Source organism: Octopus sinensis, linkage group LG16 (assembly GCF_006345805.1).
Source record: "Octopus sinensis linkage group LG16, ASM634580v1, whole genome shotgun sequence".
Classification (NCBI taxonomy): domain Eukaryota; kingdom Metazoa; phylum Mollusca; class Cephalopoda; order Octopoda; family Octopodidae; genus Octopus; species Octopus sinensis.
Window position 1 is genome coordinate 25832034 of NC_043012.1, and position 20000 is coordinate 25852033.

Sequence of the window (20000 nt, forward strand, 5' to 3'; positions counted from 1 at the left end):
TGAAACACAGAAACAAAGTCAAATATATACATACATATATATACGATTTATTTCGTTCAGTTTCTGTCTACAAAATCCACTGACAAGGCTTTGGTTGGTCTGAGGCTATAGCAGAAAACACATGCCAAGTCACCACCCAGTGGGACTGAACCCAAGACCATGTGGTTTGGAACGAAGTTTGTTACCACACAGCCACACCTGATCCTATGTATGTGTGCGTGTGTGTATGTTTGTATGGTTGTATATATGTATGCATGTATATATGTGAATATATATGTGTAGATATTACATGTACTTCTATATATATATATATGCATCTACACATATACAAGTATACATATATATCTATATATATATAGAAATAAATGTATATATATACAGCTATACACGCATACACACACACACAAATACATAGGTTCAGGTGTGGCTGTGTGGTAAACAAACTTCGTTCCAAATCACATGGTCCTGGGTTTAAATTCAAATTTAAAATAATAAGGGTGAGAAATTGAATATTAATTTGATTAATATGAATTGAAAACCAGTGGTCTAGCATATAAGACCATAGCGGATCTTCTTCTAGCGAAATGGATGTCCACTGTTAATGGTTCATCCCTCTTATATAATAGTTTGACTTTAATAATTTCAGTATTACCGTGAAGGTATCTGACATTACAATAGAGAGATGTTTTTGTTTCACTTTTAACACGTAATACTGAAATAGTGGAAAAATATGATATTGCTGTGGGCTCGCCCTAGGCAAGAAGTTAGGAATTTTTTGCCCATGACACTACATGGACGCTAAGTAAGGCATGTTTAAAATTTGAATGAAATTAGTTATGTAGTTCTCAAGTTTTAGGGATTCATAGTGGAGAATATATGATATTGCTATGGGCTCACCCTAGGCAAAAAGTTAAATATTTTTTGCCATGACACTCCCTGGACCCTAAGTAAGGCATGTGTAACATTTGAATGAAATTGGTTGTGTAGTTCTCAAGTTTTAGGGATTCACACAGACAGACAGACAGGCAGTCAAACAAACACACATTCTCAGTTATATATATAAACTATATCTATTTATCCATTTGTGTAACTGTCTACCTTTATAGCCTTCTATCTGAATGTCTGTTTGTCTCTCTCTTTACATATATGTATCATAAAGATGAATGTCACTACAAAGACTTACGAATGTATGTGATTGGTACATAAGTCTATGTTTAAAGATATATATGTATATATGTGTGTATATGCATATGTATAAAGTGAAAGAGAGAGAGAGAGAGAGGTAGGAGAGTGGGAGAGAGAGAGATAGACAGGAACAGAAATAAGAAGCGGATAAAAACGGAAATATTTTGTTGATTAAAAAGAAGGGCAAAGTTATCATCCTCATCATCATCATCATCATCATCATCATCATCATCATCATAACCATCTTCATCACCAGCAGTAGTTTCATCAGTATCATCATTATTATTATCATCACTAGAAAGATCTACATCTTGATATTCGGTACAATAAACAGAGGGAAAGCAGGCTATAGAAATAAATATTGAAGGAAAGAGAGAACGAAAGAAAGGAAATGGAAAGGAAGAAAATTGAAGCACAGCGAAAAGAAGGAATATAAAGAGAGAAAGAATGAGACAAAGATAAAAGGAATGAACTATAAAAAGGAATAAATAAAAGAAAGAGAATATATTTATTCAATAAAAGACATCATTTCATTTTACTGTTTGTTATTTCAATTTATTTCTTTTTATCACTATGACATTGATAAATATGTAGAGTTTATTCTTACGTGTTGGCGCTGGTAGATCCTCCGTTAACGTTATCGATGCAGTCGTTCGATCGACTGAATTTTTTCTCATATAAGTGTTTCAGTGTAACCTAGATGCCTGTTGCCTTAACATAACTCAGTTTGTATTAACTTTACGCTGTATAACAATTTTTAGTCTTTGAACTATAGGTATATTCGCGCACCAATATGGATGAGAGTGAGCAGAAAAGCAGAAATTAGTAGTAGTACAGGAGGTAGAGAACGGAAAAGAAGAATAGAATCAAATGCTTTACTGGACTATTTTCATCTATCCCGAAAGTATGACAGGCGCCGCCATTTTCTCTTAAACTGAAGAGCCAAAACAATTATTGAAAAAGTATTTAATTTAATTCAAGATTCTACAAAGTTTACTTAATTGTTTTAAACATAAGTCTGGATGGGATGCGCAGCAATCACAATTCTTTCAGTTTCTACGATTTCCGGCAATGATGGAGGCAACGAAATATGTAAGTCTTAGTCTAGTGACCCTGTCCGAATTCAAGCGCAAGCTAAAAAAACAAAAAGGTACGTAACTACGTAATGGTGATAATAAACTAACTAGGAGTCTATCAACTGAACTAATGGCCTAAAACCTCGTAATAAATTACACAAATTATTTTATCTAACGTTCTAACGCTTCCATATAGTCGTTTACCTCTGATCGACACTATATTTCAGATTCGTACGTAATTGAAAAAGAGTAAAAAAAATAGGTTTGATCCCGGTGAGGTTTGCACCCTAATCCCCAGAGAGCTGGCAGTAACATAGCGAAGCGTTCTGCTGGAAACTAGAAAATCCAGCAATTAGGTACCTGCTAATACACACACACACACACACACACACACATATATATATATATATATATACATATGAGAGGGATGATCTCTACGTGAACATCCATTATGCTAGAAGTAGATCCCCTATGGTCATACCACTAAAAAAGCCATGTTCTCATGAAAATTTAGCAAACATCAGAACGTAAGCGAGCATAACAGATGAAAAGAAGCAAGATATAGATTAACTGATTTCGCTATTAACACTTACACAAATTACTTAGTTAATTGTCCGTAGTGCATCAGTATGATCGTCATTGCAAATATAACTTGTAGAACTATACACGTAACGTCCGCATGTAATTGAATACGTATACAGTTCTACCAATTACACTTGAGGTTATCTTTCAAAGACTTCGTTTTAGTCGAAAGAATCGACCTCATTAATTATATGTATATGTGAAATTTCTTAACATAAACCATATATAACAGATCCGTATATCTGTTCTATAGAGCAAGGTTTTATACGGATAGAAGATGATGAGGTTATATCCGCTGTCTCATACCGTTGTGGATTACTGCTATATGAGCTGGCAAAATTGTTTATGCATCGCACAAAATTTTCGGTTTCATTTCTTCCGGGTTCTTACTCTCTGACAAGTTTGCCTTCGTTCATTTCGGACTTGATAAACAAAATTACCAGTCATGTGTGGGATTTGTCTAATTAACTTACCCCATCGATCTCCAAAATAACTGACCTTGTGCTAAAATTCGAAACGATACATATCTTTTATCATTTGCTTGTTTCAGTCATTAGACTGCGGCCATGCTGGGGCACTGCTTTGAAGACCTGTTTCAGACGAAAGAATCGATCTCATTAATTACTTTTCATTTGTAAGCCTGGTGCTTATTCTGTCATTCGCCATTCACCGAACGGCTAAGTTACGGGGGAGGTAAACACACCAAAACCTGTTGCCAAGCGATGGTCTAAGACACAAAGGTATACATACACGAGCACTACGTGCGTACACGCATGCACACACATGTACAATGGGCTTCTTTCAGTTGCAATATACGAAATCCACTTGTAAGGCTTCGGGTCGGCCCGAGGTTGGAGTAGAAGACATACTTGCCCAAAGCGTCACGCAATGGGACCGAACTCGGCACCATGTTTTTGGGAAACATATTTCTCAGGACGCAACTACACCTGGGCTTAAATACGTTCACAGTATAATTAAATACGGGGAAATATTTTCGTTCGTTACTTTTATACGCTTCAGCCATCAGATGCTGTCATCCTGAAGCACAGCCACGAAAAACAATGGAATGATTTGTTGCATCATATCTGACACAGGCTTAAATAACCATAGCAACAACAACAGCAGCAACACGAACAACAGCAACAACAACATCATCAATAATAATGAAAAACTTCAACGAACACTAGAGACAGTGATAAGAAACTGACAGAAGCCTCCGTTGGTATAGAATATACCACATGTTGTTGGATGGAAGGTCATGTTTTGGGTTATTAAAGACATTCTCAGTCAGTTGTACTGTGTTATGTCGAGATAGGAATTATATAAAATCTTTGGTAGAATGAATGCGGGTGGAAATGGGGTGGTGGCTGATGTTTGTCCGTCTGTATATGTATATATGCAATGTGTGAGTCCACAATTAAGTACAATGCATTAGTGTGTACACGTACATAAATATATAGATGTATACATATAACTAAATATATATATTATATATACATACATGTATGTATATATATACATATATACGTATATATATATATATATATATATATATATATATATATATATATATGTGTGTGTGTGTGTGTGTGTGTGTGTGTGTAAATATATATATAAATGTATGTATGTATATATATATATATATACGCGCACACATATATGGGTGAGTGTGTGTGTTTGTGTGTGTGTATGTGTATTTTGGGTCTAGTGCGTAGGTCTGTATGTACAAATACACCCACATCCGCATATATCCCTACACATATATGTATACACACACACATACACACACACACACACACACATATATATATATATATATATTCATGTACACACACACACACATGTATGTTAACGTATATAATGTGCATCTATACCCAGACACAGACACATAGTATATTCACACACACGCACGCGCACACACACACACACACATACACACACACACACACGAACACACATTCACAATGCCAATTAGAAGAGAGAAGAGAAACCAGACTAGACTTCGGAGCGAAGCCGCATGCTGAGTTTTTTCAAACTAAGACAAATTGCTTGGTTGGACTAGAACAACAAATAAATAAATAAATAAATAAATACAATTACAATTACAATTTCTCCCTTATTTTGGCTATTGTTCTTCTCTGTTGTTACAGCTGGGGTTTCATTTGCTGTCTGTCTTTTGATGTGATGTTTGTGATTATTGGATTATTGCTATTTTTCACGACCTTGTTTTGCTTTTGTTGTTGTTGCTGTTTAACCCCGGCTCAACACCGATGGAGGAAGCCTATGATCAAATACATTCCAGCCGTAACCTTCACGCCTTATTTCCCCAATATGCAAAAAATACACGGCGTATGATTTTTTTGTTTTTGTTTTATGGTTTCTGTTCTATGTGTGTTATAATAAGTGGGTTTGTGGTTCGGGTGTTGCACGCATGAACACAGAATCATGGTTTCGATTCCGTAATAGGGTAGCACGTGGTGTTCTCTAGCAAAACGCTTAACTTCACCTTGCTCCTGTCCGTTCGTCTGTGAGTAAACTTTCAACGGCCTAACGTCTTGTGCAGGGGAATATTGCGATCGCAGTAGCATAGACGCTACTGAAAACGGGTAACCAGCTCTATGAGTCGAGGGACTAGAGGGCGGGGAGCTGGCAGAATCGTTAGAACGCCGGGCGAAATGGTTAGGGGTATTTCGTCTGCTGTTACGTTCTGAGTTCAAATTCCGCCGAGGTCGATTAGATAAGTACTAGTTACGCACTGCGATCGATGTAATCGACTTAATTCGTTTGTCTGTCCTTGTTTGTCCTCTCTGTGTTTAGCCCCTTGTGGGTAGCAAGAAATAGGTATTTCGTCTGCCGTTACTGCCTCAGTTCAAATTCCTTTCGGGGTCGATCAAATAAGTAACAGTTACGCACTGGGATCGATGTAATCGAATTAATCCCTTTGTCTGTCCTTGTTTGTCTCCTCTATGTTTAGCCCCCTGTGGACAATGAAAAATAAATAAATTCTTATTTAATAGTGTTGAACTTTCAACGGCCTTACGTCTTGTGCAGGGGAATATTGCGATCGCAGTGGCATAGACGCTACTGAAAACGGGTAACCAGCTCTATGAGTCGAGGGACTAGAGGGCGGTGAGCTGGCAGAATCGTTAGAACGCCGAGCGAAATGGTTAGGGGTATTTCGTCTGCCGTTACGTTCTGAGTTCAAATTCCGCCGAGGTCGACTTTGCCTTTCATCACTTCGGGGTCGATTAGATAAGTACTAGTTACGCACTGCGATCGATGTAATCGACAATTCGTTTGTCTGTCCTTGTTTGTCCTCTCTGTGTTTAGCCCCTTGTGGGTAGTAAAGAAATAGGTATTTCGTCTGCCGTTACTGTCTCAGTTCAAATTCCTTTCGGGGTCGATCAAATAAGTAACAGTTAAGCGCTGGGATCGATATAATCGACTTAATCCCTTTGTCTGTCCTTGTTTGTCCCCTCTGTGTTTAGCTCCTTGTAGGCAATAAAAAACACGTAAATACATATTTAATAGTGTTGAAAGTGAGGAAACCTTAGCTGATATGTCTAGCAATTATGGGGCCATCAATATGATTATTCAGTAGGTGTTGTGTTGGGTACGATTAGTTATATTAGTGCAGTCTCAGGGCTTGATTGTTTAGTAGTATTCTCAGAACAATCATTCGAAGTCTCCATGGTTTAACAGAATTGTCTGAAGAAGGAAGAGAACAAAGAACAGAATAACAGAAGAGTAGCATATTTTAGATTAAAATAACAAAAAAAAAAAAAAATGGCTCCACGCATAAATCTCTAATGATCGGTCATGCCACTTGTCATGTGACACTGAAATTCGTTGTCAAGTCGCGCGTTTGGATTGGTCTACTTTTACGCGGGATAATGAGCTCTTATCCAATCGCGTTGGACAATAAACCATCAAAAGCGGCAAATTTAAAATTGATCGTTTGAGCCTCTTTTATCTTATTTTCGTTACGGGCAGTGATTAGAGAGTGAGAGAGAGAGAGAGAGAGAGAGAGAGAGAGAGAGAGAGAGAGAGAGAGAAAAAAAGAGAGAGAGAGAGAGAGAGAGAGAGAGAGAAGAGAGAGACAGAGAGAGAGAGAGAGACAGAGGCAGAGAGAGAGAGAGAGAGAGAGAGAGAGAGAGAGAGAGAGAGAGAGAGAGAGAGAGAGAGAGAGACAGAGATACAGACGAGCAGCGAGGGGGGAGTTTGTTTTCAAGAAGTTATGTTGCATTATTTGCAACCAGGTTCGACTGAGTTGAAAAGCCAATTATGAATGAATTCTTCGTGATGTATTAATCTGGTTCGCTGTATAATCTTATTTAGCTGAAGAATAAAGTGTCACTGTTAATTGAAAGCTCTTCTCTGGTATTATGTCTACCGTTCTGTATGCTACTCATGAGAAGCAAGAATTTTGTAATAAGAAGACCAGAGAAAACTTCTTTCGAGCTAAAGAAGTGTGAAAGCTATTCTGATACATAACTAAACCGGTGGAAAATAGGTATGAAGAATTTCTAAGTAAAAAAGTCCAAGCTTATTGTGAAATATGCTTGAGCTCTGTAAAAAGTTCATAGGTAACAATTTTACTCCTTTACTTGTTTCAGTCCTTTGACTGTGACAATGCTGGAGCACCGACTTTAGTCGAGCAAATCGACCCCAGGACTTATTCTTTGCAAGCCTAGTACTTATTCTATCGGTCTCTTTTCCCGAACCGCTAAGTTACAGAGACGTAAACACACCACCATCGGTTCTCAAGCTATGTTGGAGGACAAGCACAAAAACACATACACACACACAAATATATATACATATATACGATGGAATTCTTTCAGTTTTCGTCTGTCAAATTTATTCATAAAGCTTTGGTCGGCCCGAGGCTATAGCAGAAGACACTTGCCCAAGGTGCCAGGGGGACTGAACCCGAAACCATGCGGTTAGTAAGCAAGCTACTTACCACCGAGCCACTCCTACGCCAATGGTAAAAGAGTCAAAGTTTATTATGAAATGGGAACTATGCTTGAGCCCTGCAAAAATTCCAAGTTATAAGTAAAACGCTAAGGATTACATGGAAGATTCAGCTTCAGTCTTAGTTTTTCCTGTGTCTTCGAGCACATTCATTAGTCAAATTGACTGGTATATAATAGCTGCTGTTTTCTCTGCTTCCCACCGTGTAATTGTTCTGTACCGTGTAGTTTCGGCTTCCTTTTCTTTCTTTTGTCCTCGGATTGTATCCATTTGACACAATAGTTTGAACTTAATAGCACCACTTGGCGAAGTGGTGCTATTAAATCAGCATTTGGACAATAAGGCCCACTCAAGTAGAGGGTTATTGTTTACGGAGACATAGCCGGGTGTAGGAGGTTTATCTGGGATTTTTTGAAGGAATTTGTCCAAAGACTTCTTGAACTTTATGGGATCTGTTCCTGCTTTAATGTGTTTTGGTGTAATGTTAAAGAGAGCGGGGCCAACTGAGGTGAAATAAGTGTGCCGTATTATTGTTATGAGATGCGAGTGTGATTTATGTAGAGGGTGGATATCACGCGGCCCGGGCTCTGGATGTAACTTAAAAAGTGAATATTTTCCCCATCATGCAGTTGATGTAGCGCTCACGGCGACGTTGGAGAGAATAAGGCTTGAGCTTTTCAAGTCGACCCCCAATAGTCAAGGCCTGACATGCTATCTATCTTTTTGGCAATTGACCATTGAAGTGCTTCAACTTTCATGATACTCTGTTTCGTGTTGGGAGACTAGAGTGGAGAACAGTATAAAATGTTGAGCCGGGCAAAAGTGGAGAAGAGAAGGGTAATGGCATGGATATCTCTCGACTGGAAAGTTTTGAGAATCCAGGGAGACATTCTGCGGGCCATGTCAACTTTGTTGTTTATATGAACGGCCCAGCTTACGTTTTTGTCCTCAAATACTCCCAAGTCTCTGATGTTGTTTCATACCATGAGTGCTTCACCTGAAAGAAGGGAGTATGGGGCTTTCAGGATATCCTCTTTTTTAGAGCGGATCAACTCAAATTTGTCCTTCAGCAGCATATTGTTCCTTTCCGCCCATTGGATGACAGCCAGTAGGTTTGGCTGAAGACATGTCCGGTCACCTACTTCCTTGACGACCTTCTGGATCTTGGAATCTACTGCAAAGATTCTTATGTTGCCATGCTTGGTGATGTCAGTAATGTCATTAGTGTAGATGATGAAAAGAAATGGGGCCAAAATAGTGCCTTGTGGAACACCAGTACTGAATTTGGCTGGTCTTGATTTCATTTCTTCAGCTACAATGTCTGTCAGGAAACGCTTGATCCATTCTAGTAACTTTCCAGAGACACTAGTGTTCGATAGTTTTTCTTTCAAGAGAATCTTATGATCAACCCTGTGAAAAGCCTTACTGGAATCATGGTAGATGACATCGGTGTTGGAGCCCTCTCTCAAAGCTCCCAAAAGGTCATCAAAGTGATGCAGAAGCTGCATTAGGCATTTACTTCAGTTACGGAACCCATGTTGGTTGGGATTCAGCATTTGTTGCTTTCAAGAAAGTGAGTTATTAGTAACGTCACCACCCTCTTCAAATACCTTCATGATATTGGAGGTGACCAAGATCGGATAGTAGTACACTGTAAGGGACTTGTTTCCCTTTTTGAAAACTAGGACAACAGAATGGGGCAGAAAGTTTTCAGGAATATAGTCAGCATCCAGTGAGTTCCTCCCCAGATTACAACAAGAGGAGATGCAAGTTGGTGTCGACAAACCTTCAGGATACAAGGAGGGAACCTATCAGGGCCTATTGCTGAATTGTGTTTAATTTCGTTTATTGACGCTAAGACGCCAGTGGCGCCAAACTTTACGTCAGATATAGTGTGTTGGGGATTAATGGTACTTATACAGCCCAGATCGGCCATATCAAGATTGATGAAAACAGAACAGTATTGTTTCTGCAGTATCCCATTCATAGTTTTGGCATTATCTAGGAAAGTGCCATTTTCATCAATTTGAGGGCCAACAGTGGAGAGAGTGAACTTGTGTTTCTTTTCAAAAGAGAACACTTCAGGAATGAATTTGATTTTTCTCAATGGCACATTTCTTCTCAGTTGTTCTTTGGTTATTGATGACGGTCTTCATGTATTGTTGGAGGTTATATAATTTTGATTCGTGCAGGGAGAGAGCCATCGAATATATTTGTGGCTGTTGGTAGTATTTTAGTTTGTTGATTTCCTTGTTCATTGTTTTTATTTTTCTGATAATAGTTTTTTCCATTTTGGAGAAATCTGCACTTTGTTCACAGGTCTTGGTGGGGTGTGTTTTGCACATACATTTTTAACAGTGTGTTCAAAGTTCTGCCAAGATGTCTTCATGCTGGGTATGGTGTGTGAATATGTGAAAGACCAGTCAACATCTGAAAGCTTGATCATGATTGCATCTCAGTTGGCATTATAGAGATCCATATTATCAAATGGGTTGGCTACAGTGCGGTCAATAGGATGAGCTTTCGGCTGGTGGACCTTTAGGTTACAGAGAACCATGTCATGATCTGAAAGTAAGGTCTTTTTCCACTGTAAGATTATGTAGAGTGATAGTGTGGTCACTAAACACTAAATCTAGAATGTTCTTAAATCTTAGTACAGGAAACACTAATTCATAGAAACAAGAAGTGATTCTACTGCTTCTTTGTCAGAGATTCAGGTGGGAGCGCCTGGTTTCAAATTGTTTGTAGACCAATCAACAGAGAGAAGATTAAAATCTCCCATCATAAGGATGTTACTATATATGTTATATATAAACATACACATACACCCCCTCCCATATATATATATATTATATATATATATATATATATATGTGTGTATATTGGCAGGGCTGGACTGCTAGGTAGTCGGCCGTATATATATATATATATATATATATATATATATATTATATATATATATTAAATAATGAGGGTGAATAAAATTATAGATATTAATTCAATAATACCCTTATTTTAACACCAAGCGACCTAGCACAAAAAACCGGGGACACAAATTCATATTTATCCGTAAATATTAGAGAGTCAACTTTGAATATGTTAACTCTAGTGCTAGAAATAGGTCCGATCGGTAAAAGTCGCCGACGATAAATCCACATAGGAATAGCACCACAATCAACGCTATGAAATTAAATTACTACTAAATAATGGATTAATGTTGTACAATTGTTTCTTCATTAACAAAATGCAGATTATACTTACATAATTGTCTATGATTCATCAGCAACATTTGTCAATATAATTGATCAGACCCTTACAAGCGACAATTATATTGACAAATGTTGCTGATGAATCATAGACAATTATGTAAGTATAATCTGCATTTTGTTAATGAAGAAACAATTGTACAACATTAATCCATTATTTAGTAGTAATTTAATTTCATAGCGTTGATTGTGGTGCTATTCCTATGTGGATTTATCGTCGGCGACTTTTACCGATCGGACTTATTTCTAGCACTAGAGTTAACATATTCAAAGTTGACTCTCTAATATTTACGGATATATATATATATATGTGTATATTGGCAGGGCTGGACTGCTAGGTAGTCGGCCATATATATATATGTATGTATGTATGTATATGTATATCTTTATCTTGAGACTGATTGTGACATCTGTGCCCCTTAGCGTCCGTGCGTGCACGAATCTATTTTATATTTGTACAATCCATTCCATCATATGATTTTATACATCATCAGTGCTACGGCCGGCATTTTGGTCTTCAGCTTTGCGTCAAATGCACCGAGTGTCATTCATAAAATACTATCAGATGTTACAGAACAGAAGCCACGGTGAAAAACAGGAAACGCTTTAAATGACATAAAGGTAGAGAATTTATAAAGACCGTAAACTATAAGTGGAATAATGATCTTTTTCCTCTGCTTTTGACGTTATAACACAGCAGCAATTTCATGGATTGTGTTTTCACGAATTATGCTTTTCAAGAAGTACATATATCCAGACATATATGAATGCACACTTGCGCACAAATAAGCATAGATACATGCATGTATATATCTGTATATATATATATACGTGTGTGTGTATCTATGTATATATGTATGTATATACATACATATAAATATGAGTGTGTGCGTGTATTTATATAACTAAATATATATATATATGTGTGTGTGTAAGCAAATATGCGTATGAATATATAGATATATATATGAATATAAATATATATATATATTATATATAATTATATATTATATATATATATATATATATATATAATTATATATATATATATAGATATATATATATATAATTATATATATATATATATAATTATATATATATATATATATATATATATATATATATATATATGTTATATATATATATATATATATATATATATATAATTATATATTATATATATATAATATATATATATATAGACTCACACTTCTGTAATCCTATGACCGCCAGAATTCACAATTTATTGGAACATAGGTTACCCGTGACCAGCTAATGCTTAGGAAAATATTGCTGTACTCTTTACTCTTTTACTTGTTTCAGTCATATGACTGTGGCCATACTGGAGCACCACCTTTTGTCGAGCAAATCGACCCAAGGACTTTGTTTTTTTTCGTAAACCAAGTACTTATTCTATCGGTCTCTTTTGCTGAACCGCTAATTACGTGGAGGTAAACACACCACCATCTGTTGTCAAGCAACTGTGGGGGGGGGGGGACATAAACATATACATACATATATATATATATAGATATACATATACACGACGGGCTTCTTTCAGTTTCCTTCTACCAAATCCACTCAGAAGGCTTTGGTCGGCCCGAGGCTATAGTAGAAGCCATAAGCCCAAGGTGCCACGCAGTGGGAATGAACAATGTGGTTGGTAAGCAAGCTAGTTACCACACAGCCTCTCCTGCACCTATATACATGTGTATGTGTGTGCGAGTGTATATATATATATATAATATATATATATATATATATACATATATATATATACACATATAACTCCATTTCTCAATTTATCTATGTCATATTTAAACATTTCACTAAACCCTTGAACTACTACCTTTATAAGTAGCTTGTAATATTCTTGGCACTTATGTGAATTTTTCTATTCCGGTAACTGTTATTTGTACATATTGAAAAAATACACATACATTTACCTCTTATTATAATATATATATATATAAACTGCAAAATGTCTGCGTGTGTGTCCTTTATACAAATCCACAATTATCCAATTAGAGGGCTCGCACTTTCTATGGTCATTTAAAACAATCCAAGGGTAGTAGTGCACATCTTTACATTTCACCAGTCACCCCGTAAAGCCATTAAAAAATCAATAGAAGTGACTTTTTTGTGAATTTTCTATCGAAAACCCAATCAAAATGTCCGAAACTTGATATGCCAATTGAATGCCAGCTAGCTGTATGTGATTGGTCAGAGATTTTGAGAGTACTCACGGGTATGTGTGCACACACGCAGCTGTATATGCATGCACTTGCACTATAACCTGGCATTGACGGGTCATAGTGCTAGTATACATACATATATATACATATATAAGAAATTCACTGTGTAAAAGTCAATACGAAGAGTAATCCATGCAATGAGCGTTCAAGATTACTAAACATTTCGACTATGTGTATTTATCGTGCTACTCATTGTTTTCCCGGCATGAGTACGTTCATCAGGCGCCAGTCCCGCTATACTCCCAACACTTTAGTTTAAATAAAGGAACTGTTCCTCTATTATGTACGTAGACAACTTAAATAAATACATAAATACACACACTCACACAAAGCCTATTTGTGCATGTGCGTATGCGTATATATACATACAAATAAAGGTTAATATATAGATACACAACACATATATCATATAGTATATATAGATATATATATATTATATACATACATATATATATAAATATATATATATATATGTAAATGTGTGTATAATATATATATACATATACTTATATATATGTAAATATATATATATGCATATATATGTATGTATATATATACATATATAAATATATATATATATGTATGTACATTTATAAATATATGTATATAGATAGATAGATAGACAGATAGATAAACAGATAGATAGATAGATAAATAGATAGATAGATAGATAAAAAGATAGATAGATAGATAGATAGATAGATAGATAGACAGATGTGTGTTTTTGAGTTCATGCATTTATGAATATCAGCACTCGTTTTTGTATATATATGTATATGTATATATAAATGTCTGTGCATGTATACAAACACATATATATATATGTATATATATACTCACACACAATCACATACCTCTGCATATAAACATTATATCCTGATTAAGTCAACAAATAACATGATACCAATAATATAAAAACAAACCGCTTTCTCACAATCACATGCCGAAATACACACACGAACACACGCACAAGCGCACACACACACATACACACGCACACGCACATACACATGCGCACGTGCACGCACAACCGCACACACACACACACACAAGCAGAACCACACTCAGAGAGAAACACACACAGACATGTGTATGCTACACTGCTCACTTCTGTTTATCTCTTCGACATCCATCTTGTTCGATTTTGTACGGAGCTTTTCGATTTTTAAATTTAAACATATATGTGTTTAAATTTAGTTAATCGAATGACGGAAACAAATTAAATATGTTAGAATATCTAAAAAGCGGATTAAAAATGATAATCTTTTGAATTAAATTAAGATCTTTCCAGTACGGATAAGGGCGAAAACCTACTTTATCTGATCAGAATGTCTAATACAGATCTTGGCTCTCGTCTTACGTTTAACAATATGTGACTTCCATGCGTACATGCGCATATACATGTATGTATGTGTGAATGTATACGCACATACATTCAGAGGTACTCAGAAACACGTGCATGAACATATAAATATATATATTATATATATATTATATATATATATATATTATATATAATATTATATATATATATATATACATATATAGATACATATATATATATACATTTATATATATTATAATACATATATATATATATATATTATATATATATATATATATATATATATATATATATACATACAGTATGTACATATATATAAGCAAAGATAGATATTACATATTAGATTATTATTATTATATATATGTATATATATGTGTATATATATATATATATAATATAATATATATATATGTATATATATATGTAGTATGTATGTATGTATGTATGTATGTATGTATGTATGTATACACACACGCGACGGGTTGTTGTGTTGTATGGTCGGGTTGTTGTGTTGTATGGTCGGGTTGTTGTGTTTCTACATACTCATGTGCATTTTCAATCGATCTTTCGATTGATCTGTTTATAAACATTTCTGTGTGAGTAGAAGACATAAATATAGTCACGCACATACGCACACACATACACACACACGCACACACATATGCACACAGATGCGCCCGCGTACACACATGAGCGCACCCACACAAACATACACATCAATAGACACATAGTTAGACAGACATACAGAAATAGATACATACATACATAGTATATATATATATATATATATATATATATATATAGATATTATATATATATATAATATATATATATTAGTATGTATATATATGGATAGATAGATAGTAGATATATATATATATATATATATAGATAGATAGATAGATAGATAGATAGATAGATAGATCTAAGATAAATAGATAGATAGATGGATATATAGATAGATATGTGATAGATGGATAGACAGATATATATATATATTGATATATATATATATATTATATATAAATATATAATATATATATATATTATATATATATATATATATATATATATATATATATATATATCTATATATAGATAGATAGATAGATGATAAATAGATAGATAGATAGATAGATAGATATCCGTTACACAATTTTAAGATGCACTTCGTAATTCCTTGTTATATAGATATTCTTTTTGTATGTCACAGAACATATTTGAAATATTTCCTCACTGTCGCTTTGTTGAATTTGTTGTTGTCGCTGATGTTATAGATATGTTTCAATTCCTTTTATTCTCTTTTTATAGAGATTTCTACGGAAATCTATTACAAATATATTGTTTAAGATTGCTTTTGTTTTAGCTACAGTGTTGCTGTTATGGTTTCGTTGTTGAATTCTTTAAAAATTCTTGTCGTCTTTGTCGTTATTGTTGACATTGCGAAGCAGCATTTCAATGCTGATTGATCCTACGGGTGAAACACAAACATTCTCACCTGAAATAGAAAATTTTAAAACGTTATTTACATTATTTACATTAGACGGATATTTCTCCTCATCTTGTTTGCTGTTAAAACAACGTTTCGGCTAATATACCCTCCAGCCTTTTTCTGGTGTCTTGGGGAAATTTCGGACCTGGGTTCTGATTCCTCAGGTATTATTCGATGTTATCATTACTATTATTATTATTATTATTATAATTATTATTATTATCATAATTATTATAATAATAATTATTATTGTTGTTATTGTTGTTGTTATTGTTCAGGTTACTGCTTGGAATCGAACTCGGAATCTTAGGGTTAGTAGCCCGCGCTCTTAACCAATACGCCATATGACCGTGGGTTCGAAATTTCCCCAAGACACCTGAAGAAGGCTTGGAGGGTATATCAGCCGAAACGTTGTGTTAACAACAAACAAGATGAGAACAAATATCCGTTGAATGTAAATAATGTACATAATTCCTCATCTCTTAAATATAGAACGGCATCGAACCCAGTGTTCAACTGGTACATATATTTATCGACCCGAAAGGGATAAAAGATAAAGCTGACCTCGGCGTAATTTGAACTCAAGACGTAAAGTCGGACGAAACACCACTGAGCATTTTACCCGGCGTGTAAGCGATTCTCCCAGCTCACCTCTTTAAAGTTTCAAATTTTTGGTTCAAGGACATTAATTTCGCGGGAGGCGCTAAATCGATTATATCGACCCTCAGTATTCTTCTGGTACATATTTTATGGACTCCCAAAGGGATGAAAGACAAATTCGACCTCGAGGGAAGGCGGACAAAATCGTGGTTAATGCCGTTGTTGTTCCAGTTGATGTTCGTGATGGGGTTTTGTCTGTTGCCGGCGTTGATATTATTGTCGCCGCCCCGCCTTTTTTTTTAGTTGCTGTGGTAAATATTTCAGATGTGCGTAATGCTGGTGGTGAAGATGATACTGGTGTAGCTGCTGCGGTTAGTGCTGCTGCTATTGCTGAATATGCTGCTGCTGCTGCTGCTGCTGATGATGATGATGAGGATGATGATGAGGATGAGGATGAGGATGATGATGATGAGGATGAGGATAAGGATGATGATGTCTATGACGTCAATAATGTTGGTGATGATGATGATGATGATGATGATGCTGTTGATGATGATGATGATGATAATGATGATGGTGACTTGGCGATGATGATGATGATGACGATCATGATGATAATGATGAGGATGATGTTGATGACGACGATGATGATGATGATGATGATAATGATGATGATGATGATGATAACTACGACGTTGATGATGATGGTGATGAAGAAGATGCAGCTGATGACGGAGAAGTTGGTGGTGATGATGGTGGTAGTGACGTTGAAGTTAATGTGACTTTTGGCACAGGCGGTGATATTTTGCTGTTTAGCGGGTTGTGAAGGAGGCGCAGCTGATGGTGAAGCATTTTGCACGGCGTGCTGGCGATTTTATCAGTTTGCCGCCTTCAGGTTTCAAACTTTGACAGAAGGTCAGTAACTGCGTCGGAGAGGCCAAACTATTGCACCGACCTCAGTATTCAACTGGTACTTATTTTATCGACCCCACAAGGAATAAAAGAAATCGACCATGGTGGAATGTGAACTAAGGATATAGGAGCACTCCGTCGGTTACGACGATGAGGGTTCCAGCTGATACAATCAACGGAACAGCCTGCTCGTGAATTTACCGTGAAAGTGATTGAGCAAGCCACAGACACGCGTACACCTAAATTAGTTCTCAGGGAGATTCAGTGTGACACAGAGCGTGACAAGGCCGGCCTTTTGAAATACAGGTACAACTCATTTTTGCCAGCTGAGTGGACTGGAGCAACGTGAAATAAAGTGTCTTCCTCCAGGACATAACGCGTCGCCGGGAATCGAACTGACGACCTTACAATCGTGAGCAGAATGCCCTAACCACTAAGCCACGTGCCTTCACAACTAAGGATATAAAGACGGACGAAATACCACTGAGGATTTTGCCCGGCGTGCTAACGATTCTGCCAGCGCGCCGCCTTCATCAACTTGGATATCGGAGGCATAACATATCCACAAATTATTTACACATCGTAAATATATTGCAAGAACTTTGTTTTGTTTTGATGCGTGCATTTTCGCCAATATTAATGACCAATTCTTATTGAAACCAAACCAAACCAAACCAAAACAATGAATATTGTATACACAACGACTTGTTAAATTATAATATACGTGTTTCCAAATTACCGAATTAGCAGTGGGAGTTTTCAAATTCGAAACGCCATCACATCCAGGGAATTTGCAGAAATTTAAGTAAGTGTTTCTTATGTACATATATAGTACATAGTAGTACCATATAACACATCATAATATGAAATTAGACATTGGATTATGTTGTTAGTAAGACAATAAACGATAAGAGGCTTTCAAAACAAGACCTGAGAGATATGTTAATCAGTGCGGTATATCAAGTCTTTAATTACGACATTTGAAGAGCCATGCATATCAGGACAGGTTTATGGAGGCGGAGATAATAAAAATGGTTTTAATAGTGAGCGTAAGAATAAACATTTAAATAGTATACACCCACTAGTAAACCAGATATTACGATACAGATAAACAGACACATAAGCATATGTATATATGTATGTATGTATGTGTGTGTGTGTGTGTGTGTGTATGTATTATCATGCAGTACCGATTTACAGTAAACATCATAGTAAAAGTAATCACATCTGTGTAGGACTACATTTCATACAATGTAATGAGGCTGCACTTAACGAAATGCGTTGGCGCATTGATATATCAGTGATTAAATGTCTGCTTGATTAAACAGACAGAAACAAAAGGAAATAGTTACCACCACCACCACCACCACCACCACCACTACCATCGTCGTCGTCGTCGTGGACGTTGTTGTCATCGTTGTCGTAGTCGTTATGGATTCAGTGAGGGAGCCATCCTCGCCACTGCCGACACATTCATCTTCACCATTAGCTGCGCCCTCCCAACCACAAAATATCACCGCCTGTGCCAACACTCGCATTAACTTCAACGCCACTACCACCATCATCACCACCACCACCACTACCACCACCACCACCACCACCACCACCACCACCACCACCACTCTCTCCGTCATCATCTGCATCTTCTTCATCAACAACCATCGTCGCCGACATCATCATCATCGTAGTTATCATCATCATCATCATCATCATCATCATCAACGTCGCCATCATCATTATCATCTGCATCATCATCATCATCAACATCAACATCGTCAACAACATTATCGTCGTCATAGACATCATGCTCCTCCACCTCCTCCTCCTCCTCATCATCATCATCATCATCATATACAGCAACAGCAGCATATCACTAACCGCAGCAGCGACACCAGTATCATTTTCACCACCAGCATCACGCACCTCCTAAATATTTACCATAGCAACTAAAAAAAACAAAAAAAGGGCGGCGCAGTGACAGTAACATCAACGCCGGCAAAAGACAAAATCCCCATCACGAACAGCAACTGGAACAGCAACACCATTAACTACGATACCCCAAAATAACAATAGACGCAGCCATAATTTTTGGATCAAAAATATGATGTAATTATAAAGAAGTTTCCTCTATAAACGGAAATTAGGGAACCACATGACTAGTCCCCATCATGAACCTTCAATTGTTTTATCAAAACCCTTATTATTTTCCAAGATAATATTCTTTATCTCGCACCGGGTACACGCCATATTGCACTTGTGATCATCTTTGCCTTGTCATTCTTTGTATTTTGTTCATTTTTTTCTATGTAA